The sequence below is a fragment of the Argiope bruennichi genome, chromosome 8 (assembly GCF_947563725.1).
Source record: "Argiope bruennichi chromosome 8, qqArgBrue1.1, whole genome shotgun sequence".
Taxonomy (NCBI): Eukaryota; Metazoa; Arthropoda; class Arachnida; order Araneae; family Araneidae; genus Argiope; species Argiope bruennichi.
This window is the reverse complement of record NC_079158.1, coordinates 9,358,454-9,371,393: the sequence shown is the minus strand read 5'-3', so window position 1 is coordinate 9,371,393 and position 12,940 is coordinate 9,358,454. Positions and strand designations below refer to the sequence as shown.

At 31.4% G+C, this 12,940-nt stretch overlaps 1 long non-coding RNA gene across 1 annotated transcript; it reads left to right on the top strand.

The window, feature by feature from the left end:
* Positions 1-6,321: 6,321 nt before the first annotated feature.
* Positions 6,322-8,425, top strand: LOC129981366 (uncharacterized). The gene is made up of 3 exons (XR_008785309.1): positions 6,322-6,716; positions 6,801-6,966; positions 7,979-8,425. It is a non-coding gene; the product is annotated as an uncharacterized LOC129981366 (long non-coding RNA).
* The last annotated feature ends 4,515 nt before the right edge of the window (positions 8,426-12,940 follow it).

Genomic DNA, 12,940 nt, shown 5'->3' with positions numbered 1-12,940 from the left:
ACACACACACACACATTGAGCTTTATTATAAGTATAGATAAACAAATATTTTATTTGAAAAAAGAATGCATGATAGCAGATTTGAATTCTGTTTCGTTTTCGCCTCTGAGGATGCCAATCTAAATTTGTTAATGAAAGGGAATATTATACTTTGAAGTTGATTTCAAAATTGTAATTATAAAATTATTTTAACTTTAGTAAAAAAAAATGCAAAGGGCGTTTACTTAACAACATATTCTCAACTTTCATTACAGCATATACACGTTGTTACAGTTAACAATTATATTTGAAAGAAATTAGTATGATACGAGCTAATTCTTTGAAAATTATTAAAGTTTTGTTAATGGAAACGAATAAAAATGTTTCTGTGCCGCATGTTTCGCAGTTGTTGAAATAATTCTCAATTTCTGAATTGAAATGAATCTCGAAATTTCATTTTTAATCGAAAATTTTGGATACATTTCTCAGTGCGTGCCTACTCGGCAAGAAATCTTTTGTAAAAGACTGTTTGCTCAAAATCCAAATGTCTACTCAAAAAGCGTTGTATTTTCTGCAAAATGCCCACAATGACGCTTCAGTTCATGGAAAATGCTAAACATTATGCTGAAGATATCCAACAATGCACTGTTCTTTTATGATAACTCAGGATTGTCAAGATGGTCTTGTATTAGTCTCATTCTTGTTTTCAGAGCGAAAGAATTTTTCTAACTGTACGCAAAATATGAAAAGCATAGGTTTATAGCTCAGCGTAAAACGTAACGGTAAACTCATGCGCCCTGCTATAAGGTGAGAGGTTTGCATAGCTTAATCTTTGCCTCTCCAATGTATGAGTTTTATTTTTAATGTTGTAAACTCCATTAACACCGGTTAGGATGCCGTCTAATGATGCATCTTTTGTTAATTGGTTCTAGATGTTTATCATTGCTCCCGCTGATGTGGTGCTGAATTTGTTTAAAGTGAAGGTTGAATTTCGGGTGTTATCATTTAATACATTATTTGCTCAAACTTGATACACTCGTATAAAAATTGAACTTAATCATGCAATCCAATACCAAAAACTACTAGAATATGAAAACTACAGAGTTAAAAAAATAAACTTCTCAAACGAATTATTTTTAATTAAAGACGGTTTCATTGAAATTCAGTAATGGAAATGCATTCGTTGATTCGTCTAGTCTATTAAAATTTACATATTTTCTGCCAAACCATTTTTTAAACTTTCTGCCATCTCTGTATATTCAGAAACTAATAACCATTTATAATCTACGCAATGATTAACCAATAGTTTTCTTTTTAGGTCGCTTCATAAAATGATAATTTGGGATATGAAATGCAAGCACCACCTGTATCGTTATGTGCAAAATCCTCTTGCATGATGGACAGTATAGAAGGAGGACATCGTTGCTGCAAGTGTCGTTCTTCCAGTGCTAGATAGAAAATCCAGGACTGGTTCCAAGTTGACTTGAGAATAGAACGCCGCCTATCTTAATCGCATGTCGATTTTGGTTGATGGAAAAATATTTCCAATTTTCTATTCTATCGAATTAGATTAACAGGTATGTCAGCATAATTCTGGCATCCTAATCACTTAGAGCTTGCCTCTGTGGAATATGTAGAGATATGAATTCTTTTCTTTCGCAAAACCAGTAGTTTCAATTTTTGTATTTCAAAAGCTTCTGAATAATTTAAAAATCGTATAACTTAAAAATTACAGAAGATGATCTAGAATATGAATCTATAGAATTCTTCCCAAGACAGGAATAATGAATCGAAAAGGAAACGAATAACTTTGAAAAAGTAATTTTGCAATAAGTGAAATCCCCTAGAATCTAAAACGAAAGTTACATATTTTTGAAAAATCGATATTTTCAAATCGGTGCAAGATGAATATCCCAAAATATCTAAATTCAGAGCAATAGTCCAGTTTTATTCAAGATTCAGAAAACACACTAATTTTCAAATATTTTTACATTAAGTATTGATTCTAATTCTGTTTAAAGCCTTCAAATTCTAAAATCTATTTTGGGATATTTCTAATTCATCTCGAATGCTCCATCCAACTTATTCCTTGTTTCGTCTCGATCCCTCTTTTATTAATTTCAGTGTATTCATTCAATGTAATAGAGATTCGTTAATTATATAGCTTTTGTACCATTAAACACTAACTCAAACTCGTTAATAATACTTAATGCATCTGACTTCAAATTTTAGCTTGCGAATTCATATGGTAAAATTGATCCAAATTCTTGAAAAGTTGGAAATTTTATTTTCGAGTGCGTTCACTTTATTAAACGGTGATTGCGAGTTATTGCATCAAAAAAATTCCTTTAAAGGTTTAGATATTAAAATTCCAAACGCCAAGGCCTAATGGTTTTGTATATTAGGGAATTTTAAATATATCATTATTGAAACGATAGTGTTGAATGCTTAACATTTGGAAAAATCGAGGTTCAAGCATGCATAAAGATAACGGAACTTTCCTTATTCTGGAGGGCAAGAAATGTAAAAGAATTGGAAAATATAATTAAAATTTACTTTTACATTTTCAAAATCTTGTTAGTTATGAAATCAATAAATGCTTGATCTCGATTGAGTAATAAATTTTCCGATTGTCAGCATAATGGAGGCGAGAGTATAAGAAAATCAATATTACTGAAATTCTAAATTTTCATAGGACCTTTTTAAGATGTTCTATAATTATGAAATGAAAGCTCTTCACTTATAAGCATTTGGAATTCGCTGCGCATTAAGATTTCGATCAGAAATTTCATTATTTACTCTTGCTTTTTGAATTTGTTATATTTAGTTTCAAGCTGTTAATGACATTTAAAAAAATTAAATTGCTTTTTATTGGTACAACTTCATATGTTTAGGCTAGACTCTCTATTTGTGTTAACTTCCTTTGTGTAGATTTGCCTTAATTGAATAAATCTAAATTACATTAACATATTTGTTTTATATATTGCTTGTATTCTTTACTTGGAACTATTTATTACCCATTTTTATTACTTGATATTTACAACTTACTTGCTGAAATCGTGAATTATTGCAAATGCTATAATGTAAAATAGGCGTTCGTAACATTTCGGTCCGATTACTTTAAATTAACGTTAGATTTTTGAAGTTTTATTTGTTGAAATTCAGAAAAAGGTATTTGGGCTCGTATTCATACAAGTAGAATGCTGTCGAATATTTTGAGATTTCTATAGTTTTCTATCTCGAATATACCAAGCCAAGAAAGGTTTACAATTAAGCACCTTGTCATAGATCAGATTCGTGCATCCAAATAGCATGTTTTTAAATTCAGTTTGCCAAAATGCATTATTCGAATGAGAATTGCGTGGCGATATGTATTATGAAGGCTTTTTTCCCATCTAATGCATGGTGACGATAAACGAATAAAATCGTTTTACGTAGAAGTAATGTGAGGAGTGAATTCTGTGCAATATCGTAGCTTGGAGTGACAATATAAAAGAATGTGAGAATATGTGCGATAAAACGCTGTAGGGTATTCAGCCATTGGATTTTGGATAACTATCCTGAGTCAATTAATCGTATTGGATATTGTATGCAGTTTTGATGTTTACGGTGTCAGCGGCGAGGGAAAGGAACAAATTGTGGAACTGAAGTAGTGTTTGCGGCGTATGTGATTGTGTGCAAGAGTTATGTGGTAGTAGTGGGGTCGGCAGCGGTGCGCGAGCGTGTGTGTAAAAGTAAATATTTAGTTGTAATAATGGTCGTTATATCAGTATGGATAATGTGTGAATATTTGGTTTTGAAGGTAGTCGTTGTGGCAATCCCCATAATAGAGAATTGTGGATTTATGGTGGAGTTGGCATGGGAAAAGCGCGCGAGTGAATTTGGGATTTTGGTGGCGACGGTGTGGGTAATGCGTGTGCGATAGATAATTAGATTTTGATGGAGACAGAAGCATTGGTAATGTGAGCGAGAGTATTTTGATAGTGGCGGAGGCGTGGGCAATGTGTGTGTGCGAGAGGAATTTGGTGGCGGAGGCGTGGGCAATGTGTGTGTGTGCGAGAGGAATTTGGTGGTGGCGGAGGCGTGGGCATTGTGTGTGTGTGCAAGAGGAATTTGGTGGTGGCGGAGGCGTGGGCATTGTGTGTGTGTGCAAGAGGAATTTGGTGGTGGCGGAGGCGTGGGCAATGTGTGTGTGCGCGAGAGGAATTTGGCGGAGGCGTGGGCAATGTGTGTGTGCGCGAGAGGAATTTGGCGGAGGCGTGGGCAATGTGTGTGTGCGCGAGAGGAATTTGGCGGAGGCGTGGGCAATGTGTGTGTGTGCGCGAGAGGAATTTGGCGGAGGCGTGGGCAATGTGTGTGTGTGCGCGAGAGGAATTTGGCGGAGGCGTGGGCAATGTGTGTGTGCGCGAGAGGAATTTGGCGGAGGCGTGGGCAATGGGTGTGTGTGTGCGAGAGGTATTTGGTGGTGGCGTGGGCAATGTGTGTGTGTGTGTTAGAATGCCGGACTATGGGGAGGCTTAGTTTTAAGAAAATATTGGGTAGAATTGAAGTGGACTTAAAATTACCAGTGTCCTTCCTATATGTTAAACACTTTTGTATTTAAATTCCACTACTTTGACAGCAAGACTTTCATCTAAATATATAAACAGATAATATTTCGAAATTTCTACCATGTATTGAAATCTTAAATCGAGATTTAATGATAATTTAGTAGATAAATAGATTAAAATTGAAGTTTGCTTTGTGATGGCATTTCCTAAAATATTTACAAATTACAGCCCAAAGCAACAATTGCATTTCATAACTACTATAATAATCGAAATAAGATCTCCATGGTGTGATTAGAATCGACCCATGATACTCGAATGAATTTTTTTAATGAAGGGAGAAGATTCTAATTCATATTGTTGATAGTGTTTGTAAACCAAAATTTTCTCCATGCCGGAGTCTTTTATTAAAATTTGCTAGCTAGTAAAATATCTTAATTCCTTAAAATGCCGACTAAAAAATATTTTGGATGTAAATTATTCTAATTGTATTCACTTAATTAAGGAGGCATTAGAAAAAGGAAGTGATCGTTTTCGGGAATTAACCTTAGATTCATTTCAAAATTTCTGCAACTCGGATTAAAAATTGGCTTTCAATCATCCGTTAAAATTTAACTTGCATTTCTTGCCCTCTAGAAAAGAAATGGTTCAGTTTCCTTAATGCATATTATACCTTCATTATCTGTTCGAAATGTTCTAAAGCGTTTCGCACTATTGTTACTTCTTTTCACTTTTGTAATAAAATCCTCAATCTATAATATAAAAATTGATCTTGTAAGTTACGTTTTGACAAATATCTTAACCGTATCGTTATTTATTCGCGGTTGACATCCCATAGCAAACGCTTGTTTGACACGATATGGCATATCAATCGTGGAGTGAATTGATATTTAAGATGTAATATAATTATGTATATAATTCTTTCTAAATAAAGTACTTGCGCCGTTGAAATCTATTTCCTGAATCTGCAAATTTTGATTATATAGCTTTAAATATGACAAATCTCTATTTTAAAACTGAAATCTGGATAATGGCGTGAATAAAAAGGGAGAATTTAAATTGTATTTGGATGAAAGGGCAATCGAAAGGAGGAGGAAAATGTATCGTAAGGATGTAATTGCATCGATTAAGTTGGATGAAACATTCCAGGTAAACTAAAAATGTCTCAGAATTGATATATTCAGGAATTGTATAAAATTACGTAGATTAGGTTAATTTCATGTTGCTCTTTCATTTAGTTAGTGAAATAAAAAGTCCTTAACTTTTTTCATAACTTCAAAAGTATACAACTTTGTATGGTATACAGCCTTGTTTTGCGGATGTATGCTTCGTTTATTCCGTCTTTATTTTTTCTTCCATATAATCATATCCCCATATTTTAAATTTTCGAATACGATGAATTGATCACTGAGCCTCCTGTCTTAATTTTGCGACGGTGTATAAAATTATAATTTTTAATTATACTTTAAGAACTGAAATTTGCAAAATCTGTCATTCCAGCAAGAATAGTTTTGTAAAATTATTTAATATAACGGCAAGAGAAGTCCCCTGTAGTTAAGGTTCTCTAATAGGTTTTGGAATTCTTTATCCCGGAAAAATTACTCGGCTCTCCAATAAGATTTTTTAAAAAATCATCTGAAAGTTTCTAATAAATTAAAGTCGTTACTTCTGGTCTGTTGATTGAATGCGGAAGAATATTCATAATCTCCGTTTATTCCGCACAAGTGACTTCTAAGAGGCGAGAATGCCTAAATTATGCGGATTTTACCTGTATAGTCGAATGCGGCAAGGGAGAGAATCTTGCAGATTGCTTCTTGTATAGCTTTCATCCAATGAACAGAAAGAATAAATGTGAATTTGAATGAATTTTTGAAGTAAAATTAACCGGAAGCTTGAAAAGATCATCATATTAATTGGTATGACTTAGATTATCTATTGGATTCGTTTGGTTTTTCGCTCACTTAAGCGAAATGCAATGCCATGGAACTAGCCAACGAAGAACATTTATCTGCACTGGATATTAGAGCAACTCGCTACAGACGGTACCTTTTTGTGCTATTTACCGGATCAATGGAACAGCGTCAATCCTCCATCTATAAAGTGACTACCCTGTCAGATCTACACACAAATTCTATCGATGTGGATTCCCAAGAGGGATGGTTTTCACAGCGTTGTACCGAAGTGATATCGGTAAGTTTTTCGAATTATGATATTTATCGTGCTAAATTAAAATTGTACAAATCATTTAGTTATCAAACGATAAATATTTTGTAGGTATTCATAAGTTGAACAGCCTACGATCTATATCGGTTTTGTTGGATAAAGGCATTTTCAACTGGCCGTAGTCCTGTTTCATCAGTTCAGTATGCACGCCGAACCACTGAAGCCAATTGTGTTGGATGATGGGAATGACATCGAAATGTGTGAAATTCATGTGCAAGTAAGTTTCGGAAAATAATGGAACTGACCATTTTATTTGGTTCATTCAAAAAATATTCCTGAGGCAATAACGATGCGCAACAAAATCTAATAGGAAAAATTTATTGAAATCGATTTAATATTTGGAACGACGTCTCAACATTAGAACTGAAGTGCATGTGGTATCACAAGTTTAATCTCTCACACATAATGTGGAGGTAATTGGTTGGCTGAGAATAGTCAGCCTATGTAGGCAATCAGCATGCCATCCATCTTAAAAGAAACGTTGCATTTCTGTAAAACTTTTCAGACTACCTGTTTCTATACTTATGATGGATGGAACAAAAAAATTTCGAGTAAATTTTGTTTCGTTTTCTTGCGATCTTCGGTAAATTTATTTGTTAAAATAAACCAACAATACTGGACATTTCAAAATTTAATATTTTTTCAACTTTCATGAGACGCAACGGGTACAATCTTATATATCGGTAAAGTCGTAAAACGTTATTTGACAATCTAGGAAATTTCACTTTTAACTCTACAAAATGAAATTTCAGCGAATTTTTGCTATTCCCCCTTCCGCTACGTGTTTGTTTAGAAACCGATTTAAAAGTTAACAAGTGCCTTGACAAATTGATGACAACCTTTCATATTTTAAAGTCTATTAAATAACGTAGATCATCTGGTGCTATTTGATTATTCATTATTTGCAAAATTTCCGACTTTCATGATGAATAAATACACGCATGAATCTCGAAAGATTCTAGAAAGATAAAATAAAGCTTGCATAATAGTTTTAAAATTGTACTGAAAACGTATACTTCATTTTCAAAAGACGAATTGTTTGTGAGCATTTCGAAAAAGTTCCTTGTTTAAAAGTGGATTTATTTAGGTTTTCTCAATAATAAAATCGCAAGTAAATTCATTTAAGATTTTTTGAATTATCGATAAGAATTTAAAGAACGGAATGAAATCGGTTATTCAACTCCATGCTTCTTGGTGGATCGTTTCATATCAATATTCATTCTTTTCAGATCCTGACACGTTTCCCCGGAACTCGTCACAACACAGACCCCATCTAGAGCCCTTACAATTTAATGGATGGCGATCCAACAGTTCCCGTGGATAGTTTATCAAGTTTGAAACCCTGAGAAACAAGCTCAATGCATCTTATTTATTAAAGAAATTTAAACCCTTAAATCTGCCCAGATAGGGAATGTGATATGGCCAGCGTTGACTTGTCTTTGGTTGTCTGTACATCTTTGAGATGGCTCTCTTCTATTTTAACGACTACGTCCTCTGAATGCTTGCATATTCTTGAAGAAATATTTTGATAAATGTAGAAATTCTTCATGTTTCGCCAATCTTGAAATTTGGCGTAGAGTTCATTGGTAAGCCTCTTATTTGGATCATCTGTTTTTCAAAACGAGTATTTGTCCCTTCAAACAAAATTTTGTTTTACAATGATTTCTTGGACATTTTTTTTTTTCAAACTGCTTGTAAATGGAACACTAAAATATTGTTGCATATTCAGTTCATTCAATCATAATACTATTCTCTTCTCTAGAAATAAGAATGCGGAAAAAAATAGATAGGTTATGAAATACTTTTGCATTGATCAGTTTCTTAATCTGCCAGCAAGATCAAATATTATCAATCTATATACTATTTCCTGAAAGAGTGAACATTCGATTCAGTTTTTCTATAGAACAGCTATAACTGTATTTTAAAATTTTATTGCTAACTACAATCGGTCAGTAGAGTTGAACCAATTGACAAGACCTTAAACAGAACTCGCATTGACTCGGCAATATAGGCAGGAATCGCAACTTCGATCATAGAACTGCAATTAGTGCGAAATAAACGACCACGATAATTTTCATGGTGCATTCCTCTGATATAAATTGTCAATCCAGAATGAATCTTCAAGCTATTAGCCATTTTAGACAGTTTTAAATCGGATTGCCACTGCACGATTGTAGAAATTTGTGCATTTTTATTGTCAATATTAACTGTTTTTGTATTGGATCAGAATTTTTTTGCTCTGTACTTTATCAATTTTATAAAAATTGTAGCTCTCTGTTTTCGTATTTGTACTGAAGGCAATGCAGTAAATATGAAAGCGGCTTCATAATCGTTGCCCATTTCTAGATCTTTATTTTGCGATTGAATTTTTTGATATTTCAAATTTCAATGGTTCTAATAAGAGTATAATGTTAGTATACTGATACATTTTGGATTCTATAAGGATCTTGACTTTTATCTTTGAAATATTAGCCTTAAATGTACAAAAGAGAATTTTTTTTCATGCCTAATTTACGTTAATGGAGCTCAAAAACTCTAAATTTACAAGAATTGTCACAAACTAAACCAATCTAAATTAATGAAATTCTCTATGATAAGCGTATAATATGCATTCATTTGTTTTTCTATCGTAACGCATATTCATGTATACATATGCCAAGAGATGGAAATGCCTGTATGATGTGTATGAAATATGAGACTAAAAACTGTCAATATTCATACCTTTTTAATGATTGTTTAAAATTTTTAGAAAATATTTCTGAAACACAAAGGTATTTTTAGCACACAAGATATTTGCAATTTGATAAATTGTATTCTACTTATATTTTAATTTAGAATTTGAAGATGTTTAATTATTTGGACTGTAATTTAAAATTGAGGTATAATTGCTCCTGTGTGTAATCTTTGTTAACTGTTGTATCTTAATGTTCGAAAATGCCCAGCATTAATTGTACCTAGATTGAAATTTAAAGAAACGGTAAATTTATACTCACTAATTTAAATCTTTTAAACAGATTGTAAAATATTTTCATAGTCTCCATAAATATACATTTTCATTGCATCCATTTGCAGCTAACGTTTAATCTAAACTTGTGAAATTTGAAAAAAATAAAGTTAGAAATGGTTAATGGCAAGTTTAAAATAATTGATCTTAAATTCTAAATCTTATCGTTGAGGATTTTAATTTTACTTAAATTCATTCGCGTTTAAAGGATGAATTGATTGGCTCGGCCGGCCAGCCAGTCAAAAAATCCTTTGATTCTTGGAAAGCATTTGATTATTGTGATTGATCACCACGATAATCAGTGCCTTTTTAGAGAAAAGAAAGAAAAAAAAAAACCGACGTGCCCATCCGATTAACATGAATAAAAATTATTATATTCGGTAGACTTCTTAGGAATAAAATTCTTTGATAAAAACGGTGAATGGATGTGATGAATTTTACATAAGTAGCGCGTACTGTTTTTAATTTCTTTTTTCAGTATTACTAGAAAATCTTGCGAGTTCTGAATTATGAACTTTCTTCGGAAGTATAATTCGCAGAAAGCATTCCCTTCTGAATAATTTTTGTGTTTAATCTTATTCAAATATGGAATACACATTTAAATTGTCTACTGTGATTCCAGAATGTTATTAAATATTAATTTGTGTAAGTTTTGCAGATTCTTTTTTTCATTGCATTTGCTATATCTTTGTTATATTTTAAAAATTAATGCTTGTATTAAATTTTCCATCTCAAACATATTTATCTGTAATTAAATGCTTTATCTTTAACTATTTGAATTTCCTGTTAAGTCTATATTTAATAACAGAAGTCAATTTGCCTTGGAATTTATAGACTTCTTACTTTAAATGCATTGTTGTTTGATTTTTGATGTTGTAATAATCATGCAACCGATATTCATGTACCTCCAAACATAAAATAAAATGTGTGCATTTCGTATTCATTTTGTATTTAATTGCACAATAGCTTGTCTTTTTCAAATTTTGCTTTTGTGCAAATTCAAAATTTCCTAGGAACTTAATTCGTATACCGAATAATAGGTTGTCGAAAATTTTTATAGCAGTTGAATTAATTCGAAATGAAAGCAGAAACGTCGGAGATTAATGCCTAAATTTTAATAATACTTGAAAACTAAAAATAAGGCTCTTAATAATAAACTTCAAGAAAATAGAAAAAACTAGATTTGAAATGAAATAGAATTTGGCGAATTGGAATTTTTCTCTAGCTCTTTAAAATTTGTCTTGTAATGAAGATGTTGTTTAAAAAAATGTCTAAAATATCTGATACATTTTTAGTTCTATAATATTAAAAAAAGATTTCAATTCGAATTAAAGATATAAATTGTGAATTATATGCATTTTTCTGTTGCACTTGCTGATCGTTAGGGAGTTCCTATTTATCTAAAAATGACTTGTATTTTAAAATAAGTTGCCATTTCTAAATTGCCTGAATTATGCCATTCTTGGTTTAAAATCCAAACTTTTTCTATACTCATTTTTTATTCTTAGATTTTTTTTTTTTTTCCACAAAACGCAAGCTGCAATTAAGTTGGATTTTCAACTATAAACTGTCGTATTTTACTGTCAAGTTGTTTCACAAGTTAAATGTGAATTTATTAGGCTAAGAACGTAAGATTTTGTAACATTACATAAATAGGATCTTAAAGAAATCGATAAATAGACTTAAAATTTCTTCTTGTATTTATTTGAAATTGTGGAGTTCAAAATCTTCACCACGCGATAGAAGATGGAAACGCGCTGATAGAAATGCATTGAAGCAACGCATTGGAATCGTGTTTGCATAATATATTTCAATTTCTACTAAACAAAATCGGGATTTTTTCCCCTTACGATATTTATTGCTTTAAAAATAAAGCCCCCCAAATTGAGCGAAGAATCGAAAAGCTTTCAAATTTGCATACAGTTTATACCTATAAAATTTCATCCTGTAAAAAAACTTAAATTGATTGAGAATCTTAATTTGTGTATAGTACATATATTTAACATTATTTATACAGTATGCAAATAAGATTAAATATTTTTCAATTAGCTATATAATATTTTAGTTCGCATTTGTAATATTTCTATTTTATAAATCCTTTTAATTCTTAATTGCTTATAATTCCAGTTTCTTCTAATTTCTTTGCGAAAGATATAAATGTCAAAACAATACCATCAAAATCTCAATTTTTCCGAAATATTCCATATAACCTGGAATTTTTATCCCATTTTTAATATTTACAGAATATTAAGGCATTTCTTATTACGTCATTTTATTTCTTTTATAATAGCACTTGACGTTTGATAGCATATTGCCCGCTTTCTACCACGTTAAAATGGCTTTGCCGTCTTCATTTTTAATCTTATATTAATCTTGTGTAATGTATTTTGTAATTCATGGTAAAAACATATTATGGAATTTAAAAAATTTCTGCATGGTACCGCATTCGTAAAATTTTTACATAAATTAATGTTAATTTATAATTAAGAAAACTCTAAAATCATTAACAAATCTTTTATCAAAAACCTGTAACTGTAAAAAAAAAAAATAATCACGAAAATGTTACATTATAAAGGCGATGTTTCTTAACATTAATTGAACGTCAACAAATATTGTTAAATGTTTAAAATTCCTGTGAACAAAAATCTTTCACTTTTGCGGTTGAATCCTAGTTTATCGTGTCCTCGAGTTAAGAAGCGGAATTTTTTTTTTACTGGTAATCCTAATACTGATTTACTTACAATGTTTTTCGCTTGCTGAGTTGTACACCTATTGTAGCAATTTTATAAGAAAGGAAAATTGGAAATCGACAAATAAACATGTGTAAAAGAATTCAAATTGCGTTTTTTTACTTTTAATAAATATTACTGATAATAAAATATTCTATTTTAAAAGTGAAGAGATAAATGTATCTGCAATTCTTATCGATTTACTTTATTCTAATTAAAATCGTCTTTTTCAGTATTTTGTCAGAAAAGAAACAAAAAAAAAATATCTGCTCGAGCATTTTGAAACGTTTGTATTTATTTTGTCTTGTCACAATTCTCATTTTTAATACGTTAATGTTCAATGGAATTTCTTTGCGATTTATTGTTCGTTACGTGGGTTTACGGGATTATTCGCTACGTATGTTAATGTTCAATAATCCGATGTCTGATAATAGGGATAATCAGAAATTATGATCAGA